General features: G+C 35.0%; 1 protein-coding gene and 1 long non-coding RNA gene across 6 annotated transcripts in view; both read right to left on the bottom strand.

The window, feature by feature from the left end:
• Nepl16 (Neprilysin-like 16) overlaps positions 1-25831 on the bottom strand; it is a 369741-nt gene that overhangs the window by 159564 nt on the left and 184346 nt on the right. The gene's annotated exons all lie outside the window — the stretch shown is intronic.
• On the bottom strand, positions 10903-25751 carry LOC142221377 (uncharacterized). 2 transcript variants are annotated; one of them, XR_012718013.1, is made up of 6 exons: positions 25503-25751; positions 25102-25446; positions 24785-25027; positions 24374-24709; positions 24126-24312; positions 10903-11038 (listed from the first exon to the last, which is right to left on the bottom strand). It is a non-coding gene; the product is annotated as an uncharacterized LOC142221377 (long non-coding RNA). The 2 variants fall into 2 exon arrangements; XR_012718014.1 differs by having other exon boundaries at positions 25102-25436.

The raw sequence follows: 25831 nt of genomic DNA, 5'->3' as shown, positions 1-25831 counted from the left end.
TTATATTTTGTCGAAAAAAATGCTAAATCCAATTGAAAAAATTGTGAATTTTTGAAAATATTTGGGGTCAAACGTTTCCGACAAGCGTTAGAATCCCTCTAAAATTATAAAAATTATTTATTTGAAAAAAATATCACAGAATTTTTAAATTTACATCCAAAACATTGAATTCGGATCAAACCTAAAGAAGTGATGCAAATTCAGTGCAACGGCTGTTGAAATGAAGGACTTCCGTCCTATGAGAAGCCCATGTTAAATTCATCGCTTTTGTGTCAATTTTGCACCTTTTCCGCATCCAAAAAGAACATTTTCATTACTTTTTGGCGACGCTTTTTTCCTGCTGTTCTTCATAAAAAGTAACGAAAGGGCACTATACTCTTTTTAGAGTTGGGACAATAAAATGAAAGAAGGGGGAAACAGTGTAAAATTAAACAGTACGATCTATAAAAACAAAGTTTAGTTCCTCTTTATTAATAAGTAGTCCAAGAAGAGTTCGAGTTTTGCCGCTAAAATTATTTTTCATTTTAGCGGCAAAACTCGAATCATTAACATTATAACTTTTTTGGGCAAAGTGTGTTATAACTTGATGGGAATGAACGAATAAGTTTATTTTCTTATAAATAAATTATTAAAGAAAAGTAACCGTGAAAACATGTCCATTTTAATGCGATAATGCGAACTTTAAAACGGCCTTAAAGGTAAAAATGAAATTATGTACAAAATTATTCGTTAATAAAACTTCATATTTATGTGTATTTCTAAATACGATAAATTTTAAATGATATTAAAATGGTGTTATATGCTAGCAAAAAATGATTCACTCCTAAATAAATTTATGTGTTGGTTGTAAAATTATTGTTTAGAATTGAAATATAATGTGCTTTTGAATGGTTATCGTCAACTTTAGAATTCGATGGAAAAATATTTATATATATACTCGACTTCACGTTCTTCTTTTGTAAAAGTTTTTAAATTTCTTCGAAAATTTCATAATTTTATACCAAAAACGTTTTTTTGTTACAAAATTTTTATTTTTTCAATAAAAAATAATATTTGATCCAAAACCTCAGTCCATTTCGTTTATATCAACTATTCTTTTCTAACTGTAAATCTTTAATAACCCACAATTCGAAGTTTCATTGTAAAAATTTAATATAGTAATATGTAATGTCGAACATCTTTTCGGAATTTTTGGTATTTATGTAAAAATATAAGTAAACAAATATTTGGTGTTCGGTCGGAGCAGGGAACCCACGATCCTCTGCATGTAAGGAGGAAAAGCTAACCATTGCTCCACGTCGCCAACAAATGTATGTTTCTGTTAAACAATGCTATGTTTGCATCGGCTCGTTGGCGCCGCAAACTATGCTATATAAATATAACTTATAACGATAATTGTCTATTGATGACAATAACATCTACGTTGCCCAGTGGATAGTTGGTTGGTTGACAAACTGTGTGGACCGCGGTTCGAATCCCCGTCTGGCAAAAGGTAAAATTTAAAAAATTTATGAAATTGAACAATTTCTTCTACAATGTTTGTATTACAGAAAAATGTGTTAAGAACAAAAAACCTTGTGGAAGGGAAAAAGATGTGAGGGAATATACAATTAGGCAGAAAAAAATGAGCACAATCTTCTTTGGGAGAAAAATCTTTGGGCTTAAACAGCTTCCAAACATATTATATGTTCCAATAAAACAAAATAACATAATAATGTTTCGGAAATATCCAAAAACATATAGTTTTTGGGAAGACAACATTATTGAATTTGGGTGGAAAAATACAAAATGTTTGGAACTTAGACTACCCATAATATTTTATTGTTTAGACCAACATGCTTTCAAACATATTATATATTAGATGAAATCAAATATATAAATGTTTGGGCAATACCTAAAAATGTACATGCTTGAAACAAAATGTGTTTGGGAGTATATGTTACAGAAGCGATTTTTTTGGGGTGTACACTAGATAGGGTCACGGCTTAAAGGAAAAAAAAAAGTTGATGCGGTCACCCCCCAGTTTTGTAGCATATTCGAAGACAATTTCAGAACACCAAACCTGTTTTTTTCGTGCACCCTACGACCCCCCGAAATACAATTTATTGTGCTGTGCCGTCATTTGAAGTCCGATTGAAAAGAAACGCATATCGTTGTTCGTGGTTGATCAGGGGCTATATTTCGTGCATTGGTCATTTTTGACTCCGACGTCAAATTTGATTTTTAATTTTTTTATTTCGCTTCGTATACCCCTATGATGCCCATTTCTTATAACCATTATAAAGATCTTAACAAAATATGAAACTTTTGCTTTGGAAGTATTTACTTCTATTCATAAACAAAAAAGTTACAGAGATTTTAAAAAGTCAATAGGTCACCCTACACACCACCAAATAGTTTTTGTTGTGTTGTCATGATGTCCGATCGAAACCACATGCACATCATTATTCACATCTACGAAATTAATTTATAAGGCATTTAGAACACAAAACCTGTTTATCTGTAAATTTCTACCAGTACCTTTGTATACATACTCGTTGTTTATACAAAGGTACCGTTACAGATAAACAGGTTTTGTGTTCTAAATGCCTTATAAATTAATTTCGTAGATGTGAATAACGATGTGCATGTGGTTTCGATCGGACATCATGACAACACAACAAAAACTATTTGGTGGTGTGTAGGGTGACCTATTGACTTTTTAAAATCTCTGTAACTTTTTTGTTTATGAATAGAAGTAAATACTTCCAAAGCAAAAGTTTCATATTTTGTTAAGATCTTTATAATGGTTATAAGAAATGGGCATCATAGGGGTATACGAAGCGAAATAAAAAAATTAAAAATCAAATTTGATGTCGGAGTCAAAAATGACCAATGCACGAAATATAGCCCCTGATCAACCACGAACAACGATATGCGTTTCTTTTCAATCGGACTTCAAATGACGACACAGCACAATAAATTGTATTTCGGGGGGTCGTAGGGTGCACGAAAAAAAAAGTTTTGGTGTTCTGAAATTGTCTTCGAATATGCTACAAAACTGGGGGGTGACCGCATCAACTTTTTTTCGCGACCCTATCTAGTGTACACGCAGAGAAGATCATATTCGAAGAGCAAACTAATAATAAATCTTACATTTTTAATGTATGAATAAATTGCACAATAAATTGCTATTGTGAATCGAAGAAGCGTCACTTTATAAAAATACAATCTGACAACACCACGACTTGCACTGATGAGATATTCTGATTAGAACACCAGTGATGTTCTGCATAGCCCATACAAATGTTGCATCCAGTGCTAAAAGAAAACAGCCCTAAAAGTGTTTTTCTCCCAGTTACATGGTTACAACCTAAAATGTTATAATCTTTATGAAAAAACTTTTTTCGTCGGCGAAAAAGGACTCTACTTGAGAAACCAAAAAATTAAAAATGAAATTAAGGCAGACATCACGTAACTGCGAATACATGAAATACAGCAAAAATGTCAAAAAAATTTATGTTTTTCCCGATGCTCCCGACCATGCAATGGTCTCAAATTTTATCATTTAAATAATAGAATATGTTTGCGGCATTTGGGAACCATTTAAATGCTTATTGCCAGCATACATGATTTTCGCGACAATTACATGCTCTAGATAAGCATTAAATGGATGCGGCAACCATGGCCAAACATGTTTTTCCTGTGGGTGTACGTTTGTGCATTCGTATGTAACGCCAAGACGAATCAATCTGGGTCCATTGTTTAGTATAACGATCGTCTCTTTAATTGAGCCGATTTCGCTATGTAGGTTAGGTTAGGTTAGGTTATGTGGCAGCCCGATGTATCAGGCTCACTTAGACTATTCAGTCCATTGTGATACCACAGTGGTGAACTTCTCTCTTATCACTGAGTGCTGCCCGATTCCATGTTAAGCTCAATGACAAGGGACCTCCTTTTTATAGCCGAGTCCGAACGGCGTTCCACATTCCAGTGAAACCACTTAGAGAAGCTTTGAAACCCTCAGAAATGTCACCAGCATTACTGAGGTGGGATAATCCACCGCTGAAAAACTTTTTGGTGTTCGGTCGTAGCAGGAATCGAACCCACGACCTTGTGTATGCAAGGCGGGCATGCTAACCATTGCACCACGGTGGCTCCCATGTACGACTGTACGTCTTTCTGTTTGTATATGTATTATTGGGTTCAAACTACAGCTCGCAATTTAAGTCCGATCGCCCTCAAACTCTGGAGTCTTCCATTGGCTCAAAGACAATCGCTATTGATTTTGTTTTTTTTTTTTTATTAATCTATGGAGTAATCCTTACAGACTAACAATACTATACTACAATATATACAAATGGTATCTTATGCCTAAGTATTTAATAATAATGTTATATTTCTTTTTATATGATAATTATCTTCAGAAAGATCAAAATTTATTAAGTTCATCACATAATTGGCGAACAGGATCGTTATTTTCAAAATTTGTACGAAAGTACTGAATGCGAAGCCGTTCCAAAGTATGAGTAGGTTTTGAACGATATACTGTTAAGAAGGAACTCAGATTTAAATCTACCATTAATAACATCAACCATAACACAGATATTCAGTGTATTTAATTTGACAAGTGACAGTCTTTCTTTGTAAGATGGCATGGTTTGAGGTGTCCAGTTGTTCCGACGTAAACAAAACAGTAGAAATTGCTTTTGTACAGATTCAACACGGTTGGGTCCCATATTACAGATCCATATTCAATGATTGGACGCACAAGTGAAGTGTACAAATTCCTTGTTACAAATGGGTCAGAAAACTCCTTACTCCAGCGCTTGACAACTCATACACACAAAAAATTATCATCAAAATTTTTTCAATTAAACAATTAATTGAATTTGGAACGGATTCAATTAATATGTTAATTGATTCAATTAATTATTTAATCAAATCCGAATAAAAACCAATTAAAAATATGATTGATATTTGTTACGTTTCCAATTAAAATATTAATTGATTCAATCAATTCGGAAATAACGTGATTGAAAAATTTTCCGTTTCCAATTACACATGTGATTGATCCAATCACCTTTGTGATTGAAATGGAATAATTTTGAGCAATGGAAAGAGCGAAAAGAGAACAAGAGAATGGGTATTTATTCAACAATGTATGATGGAGAGATCAGTCTGTGGAAGTAACTGGTAACGAACGGTTGGGTTTTTGTTTTTCGCGTAAATTGAAAAACATGATTGGCGACATTCTGTCTGCTGCATTTAAAATGTGTGCATATATATTTTGAAAGCAACAACACATCATAGCATAGGGTTGAAATAAATAAAGTGTGCAACAACAAATGGCCACGTGGTAATGGTTTAAAGAAATATATAACATTTGAAATTACCTGTGTTTGTGTTTTGTGGTATTGTAAAAATGGAAAGCAATCTACGTTTATTGAAGGTAAGAAATTGTGAACTGTGAATACCGTTTTCCATTGAAGCCTGTTTACATTAAACGGACTAAAATAATATTTTTTATTCATTTCTTTTAGTGACCAATTTTATTTCGTGAAATTGACCAATCAATCCCACCAACTCCATAATTTTATCAAATATATAAGAATATGTTTGCAATCAAAAGGTGGGTACCGTACTGATCTTTTAAAATTATAAATTTTATTCACTCCTAGTTTTCTTAAAACCAAAAACAGTATGGAGTTGTTGGAAGATTCACCTTGCGAAGTAGCGTTGGCATTAAATTGAATTTTTGTTTTACCTGTCTTTTTCAGTTTGAACCCAAGTAGAGAACAGTATATCTGATATATAAATTAATGAGCTGAATTATGTAATGGTAAAAAAGTTCTTTCTTTTGGATTTAAAAATATGAAAAATATCCGACAATAATAAAAATATGTATTTTCCATTTATATTTTTTTCTATTTCCAGAATTTACAAAGTATCATCAATATAATACCAAATATTACATTGCTTTATTTTTGTATTTGATTGTTTAAAATTTTAATAGACGATTTCAATGTGTGGAAATTTTGGAACGGAATTAAATTACCGATACACACCTTTTTATGCTAAAAGACTACAACTACAAAAGAAGAATATAAATCTGCAACCTGGAACTAAGAATTGAACTCGATATTCTATGCAGGTAATGTTCAACAAAATTAACTTTTAATTGAACAAAATTAAATTCGAATTATTCTGTTTTTTTCAGAAAAACTTATTTAGCTTACAGACTGCTGATTTATTGGAAATCTAGGCGCATCTACATATTAGACATGGTTATTATGATAAGGAAGTGAATGATTTATATAGTTTATTTTTTCACCCTATAGTTGTTATTTATTGATAGTAATTGTATGTGTAAGTTATGTTAGAACAAAACACACAAATAACAAGAACCAAATTCTTCTGTCTATAGCATAATTCACAAAAATAAAATGTGATTTGATTTTTTATAAGAAACGCATATTTTCTTTTATTTCAAATAAAACTAAATAAGATTTTGGGGCCGCAATATATAAATTTTCTGAATGAAATTTATAGCCAATTTCAATTAATTATTTAATTGAATGAATCAAATAGATAATTGATTTTTGTCGCGAAATGAATTAAAATTTTAATTGATTCAATTAAAACTGTGATTGAATTTTATGTTAAAAATCAATCACGTTTTCATTTGATTCAATCACACAATTAATTGATTCCGTGACAAAAGTCAATTAAATTTTTAATTGAAAATCGTGTTAATTTTCAATCAAAATGGGTGATTGATGCTATCATTTTCGTGATTGAAGACATTTCAATTAAAAAAATGATTGAATCCGCGATTTTCGTGATTGAAATCAAAAAAAAATTTTGTGCGTAGTGATCCATATGTTTTATTGACAGTCATAGATATGTGTGATATAAAATCTAGTCTCCGATCCATCAGTATTCCAAGATCCTTAAAGGTTTCAACAGTTTCAAGCATGTTATTAATATAGTAATTTGTATCGACGTGTTTTAATCTATAAAGATATGCTTGCATTTCCTTATGATCAGTTCCATCATATTTAGAAAACACCAGTTGTACATGCTATTTAGATTAGATTTAAGTAAGGAATGGTCTTCACTATTCCGTATAATTTTCATAAATTTAATATCGTCAGCATACATGAGTGTATTACCAAATCGAATTGCTGATGGAAGTTCATTTATAAATAGACAGAACAATAAAGGTCCAAGAAGACTGCCTTGAGGAACACCAGAAGGCACATGTATCGATTCCTAAATAATGTTATCAAATACTACACATTGAGTGCGATTTGTCAGATAACTTTCAAACCAGGATACCATTGTCACTGAAACACATGCGATGTAATTTGTACAGTAGAAGTGAGTGGTTTACTTTACGCTTTACTTAAATCAGTATAAACGACATCAGTCTTTAAAGGATAACTAAAGCCATCATTAATCATTGCAGTCAGATCTAAGACATTTATTATGGTTGAACAAGATTTACGGAAGCCATGTTGTTTGGGTGATAGAAAAGAGGAGACTTGATGAACAAAATATCAGATATAATACTCTCCATTAGTTTTGGAATAGCACTCAGTTTAGCAATGCCTCTGTAATTCGTCAGACTTGTGTGATGTCCACGGCAATTTAGCAGCGTATTTCTTTTATTCTTTTTTAGGGGCCAAGTAAAATGTAAACACATTCAAAATTACATTTTTCACTACCTCACTAACACTGGTTGAAAAATTTCGACAGGTGTAGATACGACTATCAGCTATCATATGGTAAAACCTTATGGAAACTGATCATATGGTCTCTCCATATGGCGATGAAGGTGACGTTTTACGTACCGATTGAGGATACATTCTTTTACTATTCACCACTCGTACGATACAGTAATTAAAAAGCCTTAAAAAATTCAAAGAAATTGTGAAAACTGAACGATAAATTTTCAACGCGATATTAGTGCTGAGAGGCAAAGAAACGTGGTCAGTAGCGAAGAAATAGAATGAGGTATGTGTTGACCATGTGCGAACACTTGAAATTGATTTAGCATTAATCAATTATTTTTCTCTTCGCGAAATAATTTCTGTTAGGAAGTTTGAAAGTCACAATCTTTCTTAGTGGAGACAAAATCCATATCTTGTCTGAAGTGGTTCTGTGTGTATCCACCACTGGTTGTGCGAGCACATCAGTAGAGACATACACTATTTATGTCCAGTGGTTTTCCAACAGTTGTAGCACAGACAGGCCGAATAAATTAGAAACGCACATTGGCGTTCATGTTGGAAATTTAAATGAGGTAATTAAATCTGTAAAAAGAAAGAAACACGGGAGTACCTTCGATACTGCAACAGGAATATCGAAGGTGCTCAACAAAATAAAAGTTATTCAATTTAACTTATACATAAAAAAAACCTAAAACAAACAGGAAAAATATATCAAACAAATTTCAAAAACCACTTGCAAAATGAACTATGAGCCAATAGATAAATCTTATTATTTACAAGAAATAAGTTTGCCTTATATAATAAAAATTTAAGTAGATAAAAAAAAGACTTATTAAAAAATTTCATTAAGAGAACATTATTAATTTCCAAAAAAAAAAAATAATAGAGAAAATTGAGAAATTTATAAAAAAACAATAACAATACCAAAAGAATAATAAAACTACTTATCTAATTTTACATGAATTTATTAAAGTCGACAATAAGACATTGTAAAATGAATATAAGAAGTTATTAAACGTTTTCATAAACTAAAGATAATTAAAAAAAATAAATAAATAAATATATATATATATATATATATATATATATATATATATATATATATATATATATATATATATATATATATATATATATATATATATATATATATATATATATATATATATATATATATATATATATATATATATATATATATATATATATATATATATATATATATATATATATATATATATATATATATATATATATATATATATATATATATATATATATATATATATATATATATATATATATATATATATATATATATATATATATATATATATATATATATATATATATATATATATATATATAAATATAAATGTTAATTTTTTTTGTTGCTAAAAATTGCTAAGCTTATTAAATTGTTATTAAAATTGCCAGTAATAAGTAAAATCAAACCAAACGTTTATAATTATTTTTGTGATTTCGTTCGTAATTTCTACTTAAGGCCTTAAAATAAATTATATTTCTTTTCAATATTGAACCATAAACTTTATTAAATAGAGGTTCTATATTTAAGAATAAAAATGTTTATAATGTGAATTTGGAAAGAACAAAACAATGTTTTAATTTCTAAACAAAAAATTTGAAATGTAACGGTCACAAAAGTTGACAAAATTAAAAATTTGGGATATTTCCAAATATTCTTTAAGGTACACTCATAGAAAAAAGTCTGCTAAAAACAGCCGTCGATGTCTGCTGTTATATTTTTGTACTTCAGGGCCTAATGAACAACAATTTATAAAATTTTATAGGTTATACATTTTTCCCCAAAGCATATTTAAGAACCAAAAGTAGTTTTTGGTATATTTTTGCACTGTAATATACTTACAAGCTCCTAAATACGATCGGCAAACATTTTGTTTGCTGTTATGCCTCAATTTTATAAATATTCAGATTTTTCGTCAAATACTATAGATATTCATAAAATATTGTCTTAATTATGTTAGGATAGCTCCTAAGGTGGCATTTTTATTTGTTTTAGCCAAAATAAAACATGTTTTAGTGTAATCTAGCTTCAAAAATAGCAGGAAATGTTTGCTATTTCAGCAAACAGTGACAGCTGTCCCATTTTCAGCTGACTTTCTGTTGTTTTAGCAGACTTTTCTGCTGTCCCTACTAACAAATTTCTTTGGGTATATAGGAGATATCATGGATGGCAGAAATGTCATATGGGGTGGGCGAGCCTTGAGTAGTCTCAATACCTAAGTCTCACAAGGAAATCCAAACGATGAATTTTAAATTTTATTCTAGGCAATACAATCTGAAAAATTCATATCCGTTACAAGAAAAATCAACAATAACCCAAACCAATCATTTTAAGATATCCCATCCCTGTACTAACTACATTGGTATGTTCATCCAGTGAGAACATACCAAATGACATCAGAGCTGTACAAGTGTAATTTCTATTTACAGCTTTTAGAAACTCCCAGCTCTGGTTCAGGAAGACAATACGGTACATTAAAAAATTTAAATGTATGATCTAAATAGCGGATAAGAACCTACCCATCCGCAGCATAACACCAAAGTACCATTTCCGCTAAGGGCTTATCACATTTTTGGCGCCCAGCAACATTGGGCGATGTTTTTTTGAATCTACTTTCAACCATAAAATTTTCGCACCCAGAACAGTGGATTTTTGACACCTTGGTTTCTATAGTGTCACTGTATGGTACACAAAAACCAATTGCATCCACATATTATCATCCATTAATTATTTTCGTTTCAGCAATAGGACAAGACCAACAAAAGACTTTGTCAAGAACATCCGATGTCACGGAAGGAGCTTTAACACCATGCCGATTCGCAACGATGTTCAGTCAAATTCCAATGTTGTGTCCAAAGACCAAAATTGAAAACAGATTGTTTTAGAGAAATCCTGAAAGCATAGATTATATAGGCTATAAAGCTGAATATATCTATTTGTTTTAGTTTCTCAAAGCAAAATGATTGAAATATTGAGTCTTTCTCAAAGTAATAAATATTAATTTTTATATATGATTTTTCAAACCTGTTTTGCCATAATTCCAACGACCTTAACTAAAAACACCAAAAATTTTAAATTCAATCGAATTATTGTCTTTATTAAATAAATAAAAAATTAAATAAATAAAATAAAAAACAAATATTTAAAATTATTTACAATCTAAATTTTTCGTAATATTATAATTGTACAAAAAATTAGAAAATACTTAAAATATTATTGAAAATATAAAAATGATTGTATTTGGATTTCTATTGTCTTCTTTTGATCCGACTTTGATCTGAAAAGAAACAGAAAAAAGAAAACAAAAATTGATAATATTAGAATCAAAATTATACTAAAAATATTTATCAACTATACATTCAAAACAAAATTTATTTCAATATTTTTTTTTTTTAATTTCTAAAATTACAAAAAAAAACATTCCAAGATTTTGCTTCCATTATATATATCTCACATTTATTTCTTATTGATATTTTTGTCTTATTGATATTCTCTGTGTCCAAAACAAAACATCTTTTCGACTTTTCAGACTATTACATTCACTTTCATTGCCTTGATAAAACTATATCCATCATATAGAAGGAGCCACCGTGGTGCAATGGTTAGCATGCCCGCCTTGCATACACAAGGTCGTGGGTTCGATTCCTGCTGCGACCGAACACCAAAAAGTTTTTCAGCGGTGGATTATCCCACCTCAGTAATGCTGGTGACATTTCTGAGGGTTTCAAAGCTACTCTAAGTGGTTTCACTGGAATGTGGAACGCCGTTCGGACTCGGCTATAAAAAGGAGGTCCCTTGTCATTGAGCTTAACATGGAATCGGGCAGCACTCAGTGATAAGAGAGAAGTTCACCACTGTGGTATCACAATGGACTGAATAGTCTAAGTGAGCCTGATACTTCGGGCTGCCACACCTAACCTAACCTATCATATACAACCAAAATAGAAATTTCCAAAAATTTTTGAGTTTATTAGACGTCATGACAGGTAGATCGAGAGTGAATGCACCGTCTAGATCTTCGAATAAGATCGCGGCTAGAAATGATCAGTTAAGTAATTTGAACCCAAATGCAGAAACTTTCGAACCGAATTTAAATACTAGTGTTTCACACTCAAATACATCTCAGCCAACAGTACTCTAACTACTAATTCGATCAATTCAGGATCCAGTGCTAACAGAACTATTTTGAATTCTGCAAATTTACCACCTTTGATGTCTGTACGTTTTCAAAACCAATTAGGTCCACAGACGACATCATCTCCAGAATCACTATGTTACACTCTATAACGACACCTGAGTACAGTAGCAATACGGCAAGATCGATTGGAAGGGAATTTTCGAATATGAATCGGGCAATGTTACCAACGTTAGATGAGAACGTCGATCCTGAAGCTGCTGTGAACGCAGATGGATTGAGTTTAAGGGACTATGTCATATGTAGGCGTTGCACAGGCAAATATGATGCAGATCATCGAACAAAGGCTTGCGATAATGATACCAGAGGCCATAAGAAATTCATTGAATTCTCAAGGAACCATTTCGATGGAAAATAATAATAATACCCCCCGCAACAATCAATTGCCACATAACCATGTAGATAATCGTTATCGACAGGATTTACAGACAACAGATTTTCGTCAGAGACACCAACAAGCACCAATTCCACAGCATATGCAAACCCATCCATTGTACCAACAACAAGGATATACACCTCAGAACATTCCTGACAAACGTACATCGTACAGTCACAAACCCATGACACCTTTGCAATTGCAAAAATTCGATGGCTCTTCAAAATCAATCAGCGTCGAAGATTTTGTTTTTCGAGCTGAATGTTTGAGAGTCGATTATAATTGTCCTATGGATATTTTTGTAAAAGGATTTCACCGTCTCCTAACAGGTAGAGCGCACGATTGGATTTGCCAACAAAATCCAACATGCCAATGGGACCATCTGAAATATCATTTTATTAAGAAATTCAAAAATTTCGAAACCGATTTCGAAATTCAAAGATGCATAATGGAAAGACGACAATTGTCCTCTGAGACCGCTGACATGTATATATCAGAGATCGTGAAACTCAGAAATCAATTGCGTATTCCAATGCATGAGTATGAGCTTGTCCGAATAATGAAAGATAATTTGAAGGAAGGTTTGGTACAATTGGTTTTTCCCAAAAATATCTAAACCATTGATGAACTGATAAAATAATGTAAGAGAGCCGAAAGAAATATTTCAATGTGGATCTCTTACATGCATCAAAACCAAAATTTTCGACGAGTTCACGAACTCGAAGTAGAAGAAATTGACCCAACGAATTTTCAACCTGCATCAAAATACAGGTCCAGCTAGACAACTTGTCTGCTGCAACTGCATATACCGATTGCCATACATACATTCATCGATTGCCCTGACGAACAACGGAATATATTCTGTTACAAATGTGGGTTCGATGGAAAACATCACCCAAATGCCCAAAGTGTACGGGAAACCCACTTCGGATCATGACGAAGACTGGGCAAGCATGTTCGAAACAGGAATCAACACCGTATCGAATACAGACAATCATTTTTCAAACCACAAACATCCAGACAATGATATACATATTTCAAATTCAACAAATTTGTCTAATGTTGAATACAATTTAAAATCGACATATATACCGAAATGCGAAAACGCACAGATTTATGACAAGTACATAACAGAATCTACAATAACAGGTTGGCTGATAAGTCCCCGGTCTAACAAAGAATAACACATTTTTTTTTTTGTCAAAATTCGTTTTTATTATTCAACATAGTTCGCTTCAAGAGCGATACAACGATTATAACAACCTTCCAATTTTTTGATACCATTTTGGTAGTACTCCTTCGGTTTTGACTCAAAATAGGACTCAGTTTCGATCACCTCTTCATTGCAGCCAAATTTTTTCCCTGCGAGCATACTTTTGAGGTCAGAGAACAAGAAAAAGTCGCTGGGGACCAGATCTGGAGAATACGGTGGGTGGGGAAGCAATTCGAAGCCCAATTCATGAATTTTTGCCATCGTTCTCAATGACTTGTGGCACGGTGCGTTGTCTTGGTGGAACAACACTTTTTACTCCTTCATATGGGGCCGGTTTGCCGCGATTTCGACCTTCAAACGCTCCAATAACGCCAGTCACTGTTGATGGTTTTTCCTTTCTCAACATATTCGATAAAAATTATTCCATGCGCATCCCAAAAAACAGAGGCCATTACTTTGCCAGCGGACTTTTGAGTCTTTCCACGCTTCGGAGACGGTTCACCGGTCGCTGTCCACTCAGCCGACTGTCGATTGGACTCAGGAGTGTAGTGATGGAGCCATGTTTCATCCATTGTCACATATCGACGGAAAAACTGGGGTTTATTATGAGTTAACAGCTGCAAACACCGCTCAGAATCATCAAGACGTTGTTGTTTTTGGTCAAATGTGAGCTCGCGCGGCACCCATTTTGCACAGAGCTTCCGCATATCCAAATAATGATGAATGATATGACCAACACGTTCCTTTGATATATTTAAGGCCTCTGCTATCTCGATCAACTTCATTTTACTGTCATTCAAAATCATTTAGTGGATTTTTTGATGTTATCGTCGGTAACCACCTCTTTCGGGCGTCCACTGCATTCACCGTCCTCATTTCACCACGCTTGAATTTTGCATACCAATCAATTATTGTTGATTTCCCTGGGGCAGAGTCCGGAAACTCATTATCAAGCCAAGTTTTTGCTTCCACCTTATTTTTTTCCTTCAGAAAACAGTATTTTATCAAAACATGAAATTCCTTTTTTCCATTTTTTTCACAATTCACAAAAGACGCTCTATCTCACAAACTAATTGACTTACAGACGTCAAATTTTGACACGAATCATTTGTTGGTACTATGTAAAAATAATATGCATTTAATACTACAGACGCCATCTATGTGTCAGACCGGGGACTTATCAGCCATCGAACTTCGAATCAAGATCCTAAATACACCAATATCCTTAAGGGAGGATTTAATACGGATACAGGTAAAAACATCAGTAGAAACATTTTGAAGGCAAGAAAAGGATATAAACGGAGAAAACAAGGAAGGAAAGAAATAGCTTCAGCGTGTTTATCCGTCGAAGGTGACATTCGACCGTATATGAACGTCAAACCTATTGGAATCGAATTACCAATTAAGGTTTGATGGACAGTGGAGCAGCTGTGAGTTGCATAGGTAAAAATTGTTTGGAAAATTTCGAGCGGATGAAGGGACAAATTTTGAATTTCAAATCGGTCATAAATACTGCTGGAGACGAGCCATTGCGAATAATTGGAAAAGTGAAATTGTCTGTTCAATGTGGAAACACAGATAGGGAAATGGTATTTTATTTAATACCAACATTAAAACAGACGTTTATTTTAGCATACGATTTTTGGCGGAAACTTGGCATACGAATTTCGATGAGTAATGACGTTATATGTGAATTGGAAACGCCTGACGAAGATAGCAAAATTCACGATTTAACCCCAGAACAGAATTTGATTTTAGAGAATGTGAAGCTCTCATTTCGTTGCTATACAAGATATGGTTAGGTTAGGTTAAAGTGGCAGCCCGATTAAGATTCAGTCTCACTTAGACTATTCAGTCCAATGTTGATATGAACTTGGCAAAACCCATCTGGAAAATCATTCCATAGATGTGGGGAATGCTGCTCCGAAAAATATGAGATATTTCCCAGTCAGTCCAGGTGTACATAGACTTCTATATGAAGAACTGGACAGAATGCTCATGTTAGATGTAATAGAAGAAGCAACAAATACAGAGTGGAACAATCGAGTGACACTAGTAATTTGGCCTAACAAAAATCGTCTATGCTGGGATTTTTGATAGGTGCCTCGCAAAGATGCCTACCCCTTGCCCAACATAGATGGTTTGTTAGCCAGATAAGTTAGGTTAGGTTAGGTTAAAGTGGCAACCCGATTAAGATTCAGGCTCACTTAGACTATTCAGTCCATTGTGATACCACATTACTAAAAGTACCTACTACATATGGGCACTTCTAGTTTTAACCGCTGAACCTTCTTGTTTATTTTTGTTTGTTGAACCAACCAGATAGTTCCAAAAACATTAGCAGACTGCTTAAGTTAACGTTTTCCAGATCCGCCAGTAATCTGAAGTTATATGCCCCTAAAAGTTGCTTGCGCTTTACACAAAATGGAGGACACTTAAACAAGAGGTGTTTAATTGATTCCTTTTCCTCCGCATCATGACAGCTCATACAATAGTCATACAGTAGTCATAATAGTCGCGCCTATAGTTTTTGCAAAATCGCCTATCAGGCAGCGACCCGTTATAGCAGATATCAGGAGTGATATCTGACGTATCGAGAACACTAGCATATCTAGTGTGCGGTTATATTTAAATGGGCCATATTTGCTTGGTGTCGTTACAGCCCTTGCAATTCTCCCATCGCAGCATGAGCTTGCAGGTAGCCAGGGGCATACCAACAGATTCTAGTTCCCCTGGAATATGTAAGGTAGTCCCTAGCCTTGCCAACTCATCCGCTTCGCAGTTCCCCGGTATGTTCCTATGGCCAGGCACCCATATTAGGTGAATATTGTACTGCTCAGCCATCTCGTTGAGAGATTTGCGGCAGTCTATGGCCGTTTTCGAGTTAAGGAACACAGAGTCCAAGGATTTTATTGCAGGTTGACTGTCTGAGTATATATTAATGCCACTATTTGTTGGAACATTACTTCTCAGCCAATTCACCTCCTCTCTTATTGCCAATATTTCAGCCTGAAAAACACTACAGTGATTAGGTAATCTTTTCGCTATTCGAATTTCCAAATCTTTAGAATATACTCCGAACCCCACTTGTCCATTCAATTTGGAGCCATCAGTATAGAAATCTATATATCTTTTATTCCCCGGGGTCTGTGTACACCACGCCTCACTGTTGGGAATTAGAGTTTCAAACTTTTTGTCGAAAAGTGGTTTTGCCAGGGTGTAATCCACTACTTTAGGCACTTCGGGCATTACTTTGAGGACCGAACTATGACCGTACATTTTTTCCGACCACAGCGATAGCTCGCGCAACCGCACAACCAAAATGTTTGGCCAAAATGTCTAAAGGCAATAGATGTAGCATGACATTAAGGGAGTCTGTTCCTGTCTTGCTAAATGCGCCTGAGATACATAAGCTCGCCATACGCTGAACTTTATCTAAACAAGTCGGTTTCTGAAGTGCCGGCCACCAGACTACAACACCATATAGCATTATAGGTCTAACTACTGCCGTGTATAGCCAATGCACAATTTTTGGTTTTAGTCCCCACTTTTTCCCTATTGCCTTTTTGCACGAGTACAAAGCTACCGTGGCTTTTCTCGCCCTCTCTTCAATATTAAGCCTAAAATTCAGCTTCCTGTCCAAAATAACGCCAAGGTATTTTGCACACTCGCCAAAGGGAATTTCAGTACCCCTCAAGGAAATGGGCCTAACCGCGGGAGTTTTGCGATCTTTGCAGTACATGACTAGTTCTGTCTTTGCTGGAGTTACACCAAGACCATTATCTTTCGCCCATTTCTCAGTCATCCGGAGAGCTCTCTGTATAATATCTCTGATTGTGGATGGGAATTTTCCCCTGACTGCTAGCGCCACATCATCTGTGTATGCCACCACTTTTATCCTTTCTTTTTCTAGGGAAACCAGAATGTTGTTTATAACAACATTCCAAAGAAGAGGTGATAGAACGCCTCCTTGGGGAGTGCCTCTGTTCACATACCTTTGTATGTTTGCTTGCCCTAGTGTGGCTGAAATACGTCTCTTTGTTAGAAGTTCGTCTAACAGCCTAAGTATACCTGGATCAACATTCAAAGTTGTCAGTCCATTTAATATCGAGCTCGGATGGACATTATTGAACGCCCCTCCGATGTCTAGAAACGCCACGATTGTGTATTCTTTGACAGATAGTGAGCTTTCAATAAAGCTGACTTGTTCATGCAATGCGGTCTCAGTAGACCTGCCCTTCGAGTATGCATGCTGTCGTTTCGAGAGCATACTTGAATCCACGCTAGTTCTAAGATACATGTCTATCATCCTCTCCAGGGTCTTAAGTAGGAATGAGGATAAGCTGATTGGTCGGACATCCTTCGCACTCGAGTGAGAGGCTTTTCCTGCTTTAGGTATGAAGACGACTTTTGTTTCCCTCCACTTTTCTGGAATATATGCTAAGTTTACACATCGTTTATATATCACCGTCAACGCTATCTAAAGCCAATTTTATTCTAGATTCCGACACAATTTCCTCGATAGGAAATGACCGCTGAGCCTTTGTTACACCACCAGAACATGGTTCAACCGTCTGATTTCCAGGGAAGTGTGTGTCCAAAATTACCTCCAACGTCTCCTCACTGGACGTTGTCCAATTTCCCTCCGATGTTTTAATGAAACCTGGAGCGGTGTTAGTGGATGCTAGTACCTTCCGTAGTCTGGAAGCCTCTGACGTATTCTCAATACTGCTACAGTAATCATCCCAAGAGTTTTGTTGAGACCTTCTCAGTTCTCGTTTATATGCTCTCAGATTCATCTTGTAAGTGTCCCAATCCTCCGGAGCTCTTGTGGACTTTGCTTTGTTAAAGAGCTTCCTACAGGATTTCCTCGTATTACTTAACTCCGTAGTCCACCATGGCGGCAGAGTTTTTCCCCTTGGCTTTCCTCTAGGGCAAGCAGCTTTCAGTGACATGTTGAAGGCCTTAGTAATCCGCTCCACTGCGTGTTCGATATCTTGCACAGTGCTCATATTTGTCTCTAGCATTTCCGGTATCATCAAATTGAACGATTCCCTATACCTATTCCAATCAGCTTTCCTAACATTTGGCGGAAATATGGTCTTTGAAGTACGAACAGCCAATCTGAAACTGATGTAGCAATGATCTGAGAAGCGGTGTTCCCTCAAAACTTGCCACTCAGATATCTTATCATTCAGTTCCGGAGAGGTCAACGTGACGTCCAAAACCTCTTGCCTGTTTCTGGGGACGAAGGTTGGTGCATCTCCCTTATTGCAAACTACCAGGTTGGTACGCAAAATAAACTCTATTAGCGACTCTTCCATTGCATTAGTATCACTACTTCCCCAAATACTATGATGTGAATTTGCATCGCATCCCATAATGAGTTTTGTCTTTGTTTTTAGTGACTCCTCAACTAAGGTCCTAACGGCACAGGGTGGCATCTCCCTATCATGTCCCATGTAGACCGAAGATACCCAATATTTGCATTTGGATATCTCTAGACTGGCTACGACAGTGTATGCATTGCTCAATGAAGGAAGCAGAAATAAGTTTAGTTCGTTTTTAGCAATTATACATGCTCGATTTATATCGTTACCGGTATTATGCAAAAGTTTGAAACCCGGAGTGCTTAATTCACAGATCTTGTTCTTATATATGTATGGTTCTTGAATAAGAACTATATCTATGTCTCCTTTCATCAGGAGAACTTTTAAGGCAGCACAAGCGGCCTTACAATGGTGAAGATTTATCTGGAGGAACCGTAGAACCATCCAAATTTTCAACCACCGTCACATCAGCCGCTTCAATTGAGTCATCAAGGGCTTCCTCTTCACAGATCTCGGTGACTCTCGCAACAATCCGCGGTTCAGCTTTGGTGAGGTTTGAGCCTGTAGAAACTTCCCGCGTATGATTTTCGCCATAGTCTGCAGGTTCTATGTCTCCTTCTGCTTCGCTAGGAGATTTTTTCACTGCTGACTCTACCGGAGGCTTGTCCGTTTCGGAATCCTTTGGTTGATCGCTTTTGTATACCTTCATATGGATATCATGAAAGCCATAACTTACACGTCCTTGGGTATGGGCTAGATGTGGCAGCGACTCTATGTTTAATATAAACACCGCATGTCGTCTTGGTCCATCCACCTCATCCAAACGACCAACCTTCCAATCGGCGGTTATCGACTATCCCAAACTTCACCAATTAACATCAATGCAGCTTTAAAGCAATCCATAGACCTCCGGTCCGCAAAAGCTATTAACTTCTATCGTCCTTGATACCATCCAGCATCTTGCCGTCGAGGACTTGGTCCGGGAAACTTTTTTCGCACCTCTGAGTAGACACCAGACATCACGTTCTCAATTTCCCCCCATTTTTGCCTTGGAATCATACCGTCCAATGCTCCTTTATTAATAATAGCCATCACAAGGCTGTCTTTTGCAACTGAGGCAAACGATCTTTGATCCCGTTTAGAGGATGGCAGCTCATCCGGTGATCGTTCCCTTTTTACAGCTTCAAGAATTCCTTGAGCCCATTTTAAGGAATCGCTTTGCTTAGCCGACAACGTGCTTGGGTCGACTGATCCTAATTTCTTAATGATAAACAAAGCATTTCTTCGTTCCTTGAATCTCTTTCGAGAGGGATTGCCTCCTTTTGATGTCGTCACCTTAGAAAAGGTTCGACTTGCCAAAGTGTCACCGCCAGTCGAACCGTCTACAGGTCGACTAATTGGGCCTGACTCTTGGTCGCTGCCCAAATTTATAACTTCAGTCGTTACCCGTCCACTGGGCCCTGAAGTTAGCAACCCAGTGGATGACTTTGAATTTCGCTGCATGGTGGTTTATTATTTCCACCACACGTGAAATTCGTAATAAGTACTTATTACGATGAAATACTCCGCTATTAGAAAACACGTCCGTTCAGTTCGACGGTTGAATAAGAATAGCCAGATTAGGTGACACCTTTTTATCACAGCAATATATCTAAAGGACGCATTTTTGGCAAATTCCTCTGGAGGAATCAGGTCGCCCATTGACAGCGTTCACAGTTCAAGGCAGCCCACATTACCAGTTTAAAGTAATGCCTTTTAGACTGTGCTCAACGGATATGTCGACTGATGGATAAATTGATTCCTTCATAGTTGAGACACCGTGTTTTTTGTGTACCTGGACGATTTATTGATTGTGTCTCCTAATTTCGAAGTCGATATAGAAATATTGAAGCTGGTGGGAAACAATCCAAATTCTGCTATAAGGAGTGTAGATATCTTGGGTACATAGTTGGAACAGGCAAGTTGAAACCCGATCCGGCCAAAATCGAGGCAATACTGAAGAGCCAAAAGGATGTGGGATGGTATCGAAGATTCATCCATGATTTGTCGACACTCACAGCATCTCTTACGGATACCTTGAAAAAGTCGGCGAAATTTATAATGACTCCCGAAGCATTAGATTCATTTGAAAACCTAAAGTTGTGTTTGATATCTAGCGCAGTGTTGTCGGGTCCGGATTTCGATCGCCCAATTTTTATTTAGTGCGACGCGTCGGATGTTGGCGTTGCAGCAGTACTTTTTCAGAAGGATGGTAACGATGGCCAATATCCCATCGAATACTTCTCGAAAAAATTAAATACTGCCCAACGAAACTTTTCGGCCACTCAGAAGGAATGTTTGGCTGTGATTTTGGCGATCGAACGTATCAGGCAATATGTCGAATTAATGGAATTTTCTGTAATTACGGACCATTCAAGTCTCCAATGGTTAATGAGGCAACGTGACCTCAATGGCCGACTAGCCAGATGGAGCTTGAAACTTCAGGGCTATAATTTTTCAATAGAACACAGAAAAGGGTCCAAAAATGTTGTTCCAGACATGTTGTCTTGGTTGAGTATGGACGAATTGGTTCTGGAAAATCCAGCAGTGATTGATTTGGAATCTAATGAATTTGAAAATTCCAATTATTTTTCGCTAATCGACATGATTGAACAGAATGTTAACCGACTTCCAGATTTGAAAGTATGTGAGGGCATAATTTACAAAAGGATTACTTTTAATCGCGACGACATTGAATCTGAAAGTAATTGTTGGAGAATTTGGCTTCCACAAGAATTGACTGCTGATATTATAAAGAGATCGCATGAGGAGGCCACAATGCATAGTGGAATGGCAAAACCTTTGCAAAGTCTCAGACAATGTGTAACAAGTATGACACTTGCAAAGAAATAAAACATCCAAAATATACATTAAGGCCACCAATGGGAAACGAAGTTGTGACTCAAAGGCCTTTTCAAAATATGTATATCGATTTCCTTGGTCCTTATCCGCGAACGAAATCAGGCATGGCATTCATTTTAATAGTATTGGATCATAAAACGAAATTTGTTCTTTTAAAACCAATGACAAAGGCGACAACAAAATTTGTTAGCAAATTTCTTGTGGAAGAAGTTTTCCATAAATTCGGACTACCTGTGTGTATACACTCAGACAATGGAAAACAATTTGTCTCCGAATCTTTCCAGGAATTGTTAAGATTGTATGGCATACGCCACATGAGATCGCCAATACACATGCCGCAGGCAAAGGCAAGCGAGCGTGTTAATCAAACGATCCTAAGCAGCATCCGAGCCTACCTGTAAATGGATCAATCAAAATGGGACGAACATTTGTCAATGATAGAATGCTCGTTCAGATCGACAATACATTCTTCAACAGGTTCGTCACTGTATTTTGCTTTGACGGAATATCGAATATATAAAATATTAAGTAAACTGACCGCATCAGAAGAGGGCGAGAGGCCTAAACCCGATTAAATGCAAATACTGCATAAAAGAATTAATGAAAAATTACATGAGGCCTATGAGAGGAATGTAAGGTCATATAATAGGAGAAGCCGTTTTACAACCTTTCGTCCAGAAATAGAAGTGTTTAGGAAAAAACTTTGTGCAAAGTAATTTTGCCAAAGGAATAAATGCAACATTTTGCAAACAATGGCTAAAATGCCGGATAAGGAAAGCAATCGGTAATTGACAGTATGCGGTTGAGACACCTAAGAGATAATATATACACTGTTAGAAAAATATGTTTTTCATATGTTCCGATATAAACAAAATGTGTTTCGGGCACGATTTTAAACCACAATATATTTATGTGCGAACATGTAATTTTCCTAAACTAACACTAAATGTTTGGGACATCTATGTTAATATGTTAGAATATATTATGTTTGGGACATGAATGTTTCATAAAAATCATATGTGTGAATACAAACATATATAAATTTACAAATTTCAACTAAATATACATATGTTGTGATATTTTATTCAAAGCGACAGAGAGAGTATAGAGAGAAATAGAGATGGAAACCGGGAGAGTTGACGAAAGATATCAATATAACACAGCAAAAGAGTCAAAAGAGAACAATTTCTGTGAAACCGCTTGTATGTTGTTTCGGAAAACTGTTTTATGATAAGGCCAAAAATTTGATATGTTTAAGTCTAAATATTATTTAATTTGAATAAAGAGAATATACATTCTGAACCAAGAGAATAGACATTTGAAAAACAAACAGCTTATGTTTTCGCCTTGAGAGTAGCATTTTATGTATGTGTGGCCATGTGTTTTGTTTATCATTTTGGCATTATTTTTTTCTTGGTTCGTTAAAAGAAATCAGGGGTCTTCGAAAGGGCACTATACTCTTTTTAGAGTTGGGACGGTAAAATGAAATAAGGAGGAAATAGTGAAAAATTACACAGTAAAATGTAAAAAAAAACAAAGTTTAGTTTCTCTTTATTAAAAAGTAGTCCACGAGGAGTTGACGGACACCATCAAATATAAAAGCGGGCATTAAGTTCGACTTTTACAGCTAAAACAATTTAATAAATTTATTTTCTTTAAAATGAATTATTAAAGAAAAATAAAAGGAATTTTAGAGCGATGGTGTTAAATGCTAGTAAAAAACTGTTCACTCCTAAATCAATTTATGTTTATATTATAAAATTATGTATGTATGTTTATACTCGACTCCACGTTCTTCTTTTGTTAGTCTTTGAATTCCTTCTAAATTTTAAAGTTTTGTACAAAAACAGTTTTTTATTACAAGATTGTTACAAACTGTATGGTCCTTGTTACAAACTGTATGGTCCTCGGCTTACAAACTGTATGGTCCTCGGTTCGATTCTCCGTGCAGGCGAAAGGTAAAATTTAAAAAAATTATAAAAGTGAATAATTTCTTCAACTTTATTTGTATTACAGAGAAAGGTGCCAATAACTAAAAAATTTCGTGGAAGTGAAAATTACGAGTATGTTAGGGAATGAGCACAATCGTGTTTGGGAAAAATTCTTCCAAGCATATAATATTTTTGGCTCAAAATGCTTCCAAACATATAATATGTTCACATAAAACAAACATATTAATGTTTCGGCAGTATGCAATAATATATGTGCTTCCTGCAAAATATGTTTGGAACATATGTTAAAGAAGCGATTTTTTTGAGGGTGTAGGTGTTATACACGCACAACATTTACGGGTATAAAAATTTTCCTTTCAATAAGCTATTGCAACTACATATGTTTTAGTTTTCTCACCACTTAGAATTCTGTTTATGTATCGATGAGTTGTAGTTATCCAGGTGATGTAATTTTGATTTAAACCCACAAAAGTTCGAAATCCAATAAAAATCCATAATACTGCATTCATTATCGCCAATTATGATTCGCAGCACTTATAGAAAAAAATAATATTAGCACAATTTGATACTATGTTCGAATGAATCTGAAAAGAACGAAAGGACGAATTAGTATATGATCGTTAACGGGACAATACATATAAATACTTATATTGCAAAATAAACCGAAAAGTCCACATCATTTGATATCCAAATGGTCAAAAACAGAAACCACGTATTATCCTTAATGTCTGTTGTTAACCTCTGGCAATCATTCCATAGAAATAGTGTATCAGAAAATAACCATAACAATTATCCAATTTTTCAAATCCGTTTTCTTTTCCTTTGACGACAAGCCAATGTAGCAATGAGACTGTTTGTCAAAAATTACATAAATCATTCACCCACTAGTTTCGTTATAATGATAGGCATGTCATAACATTTATATCGACTACTTGCACCTCTTCCATTTTCATAACCTCACTATCGATCTTGAATGAATACCTGCAGAGATAGAAAATAATGTTAGAAATTTTTTTGAAGATGTCAACATACCGGAAAAATGAAATAATAACATACTTATCATTTGCCAAAAATCATGCCCAGGTATAAATTGCAATCGCATTGGGAAAGCCTATTCCATTTCGGTTTTTGTTTTATCATGTACAAACTACTTTCATTTTTTGCCAGACGCGACATTAACAGGTAGCCTCCAATTACTATCCACAATTTCACAATAGCATACATTAGTTCACATGGACGCTTATTGTTTCTTATTTTTGGTAAACACACTCATGCGTACGACATTCATTCCTTGATTTGCTGCAATATAAGAGTCCTCATGAGCAAATGTCTTTGAGTCTAATTAGCCCACAGGAAGAAACAATTTTTCTTACCTTTTTCATCATTAAACTTATCATATCACAAAAACGACAACAGGCATTGATAAAAACATACGAAAATTCCAAAAAAAAAAATTAACATTGCCTACCTTTACAGGTAAAGGAAAGAATTAGAAATTGAATGACTGTAATGAAACATTATACTTATCTTTTGTATTCATTTACAAATATATAGGTGCATGCAGGTAGAAGTCTCAATCGATTTGAAAAACCAAATGGGTATCTTGACTTTTGAAATCTACATCACCCTAGCTTCACACTATGCCAAACACATTTATGACTTTTTGTCATCCTTTTAAGCATCAACGCCTTTTGTAAACAAATATTACCTGTAGAAAACTTTATTTGAATTCTCTTTGTGTAACTACAGGAACATTTTGTTTCCAACTACTTACCTTTTTACCGGAGCATTTGTATTGTTGTGCTCAGCATATAAACATGAATGACGCCATTGCCAACAAACACCATTGGATATAGAAAAATATTTATTTATTTTGTTCCCAAAACTTTACGCTCCACAGGCTTCTCGAAAAGTATTGGGTTTGTGATGTCGCCGGCAATTTCGCAGCGTATTTCCTTTATTCTTTTTAGGGGCCAAGTAAATTGTAAACGCATTCAAAATGACATTTTTCACTACCTCACTAACACTGGTTGAAAATTTACGACCGGTGTAGATACGACTAGCAGCTATCATATGGTAAACCCATATGGAAACTGATCATAC

This window comes from Haematobia irritans, chromosome 1 (genome assembly GCF_050003625.1).
Source record: "Haematobia irritans isolate KBUSLIRL chromosome 1, ASM5000362v1, whole genome shotgun sequence".
Classification (NCBI taxonomy): domain Eukaryota; kingdom Metazoa; phylum Arthropoda; class Insecta; order Diptera; family Muscidae; genus Haematobia; species Haematobia irritans.
Note: the sequence above shows the minus strand (reverse complement) of the source record. Positions and strands in the feature narration are given on the sequence as shown.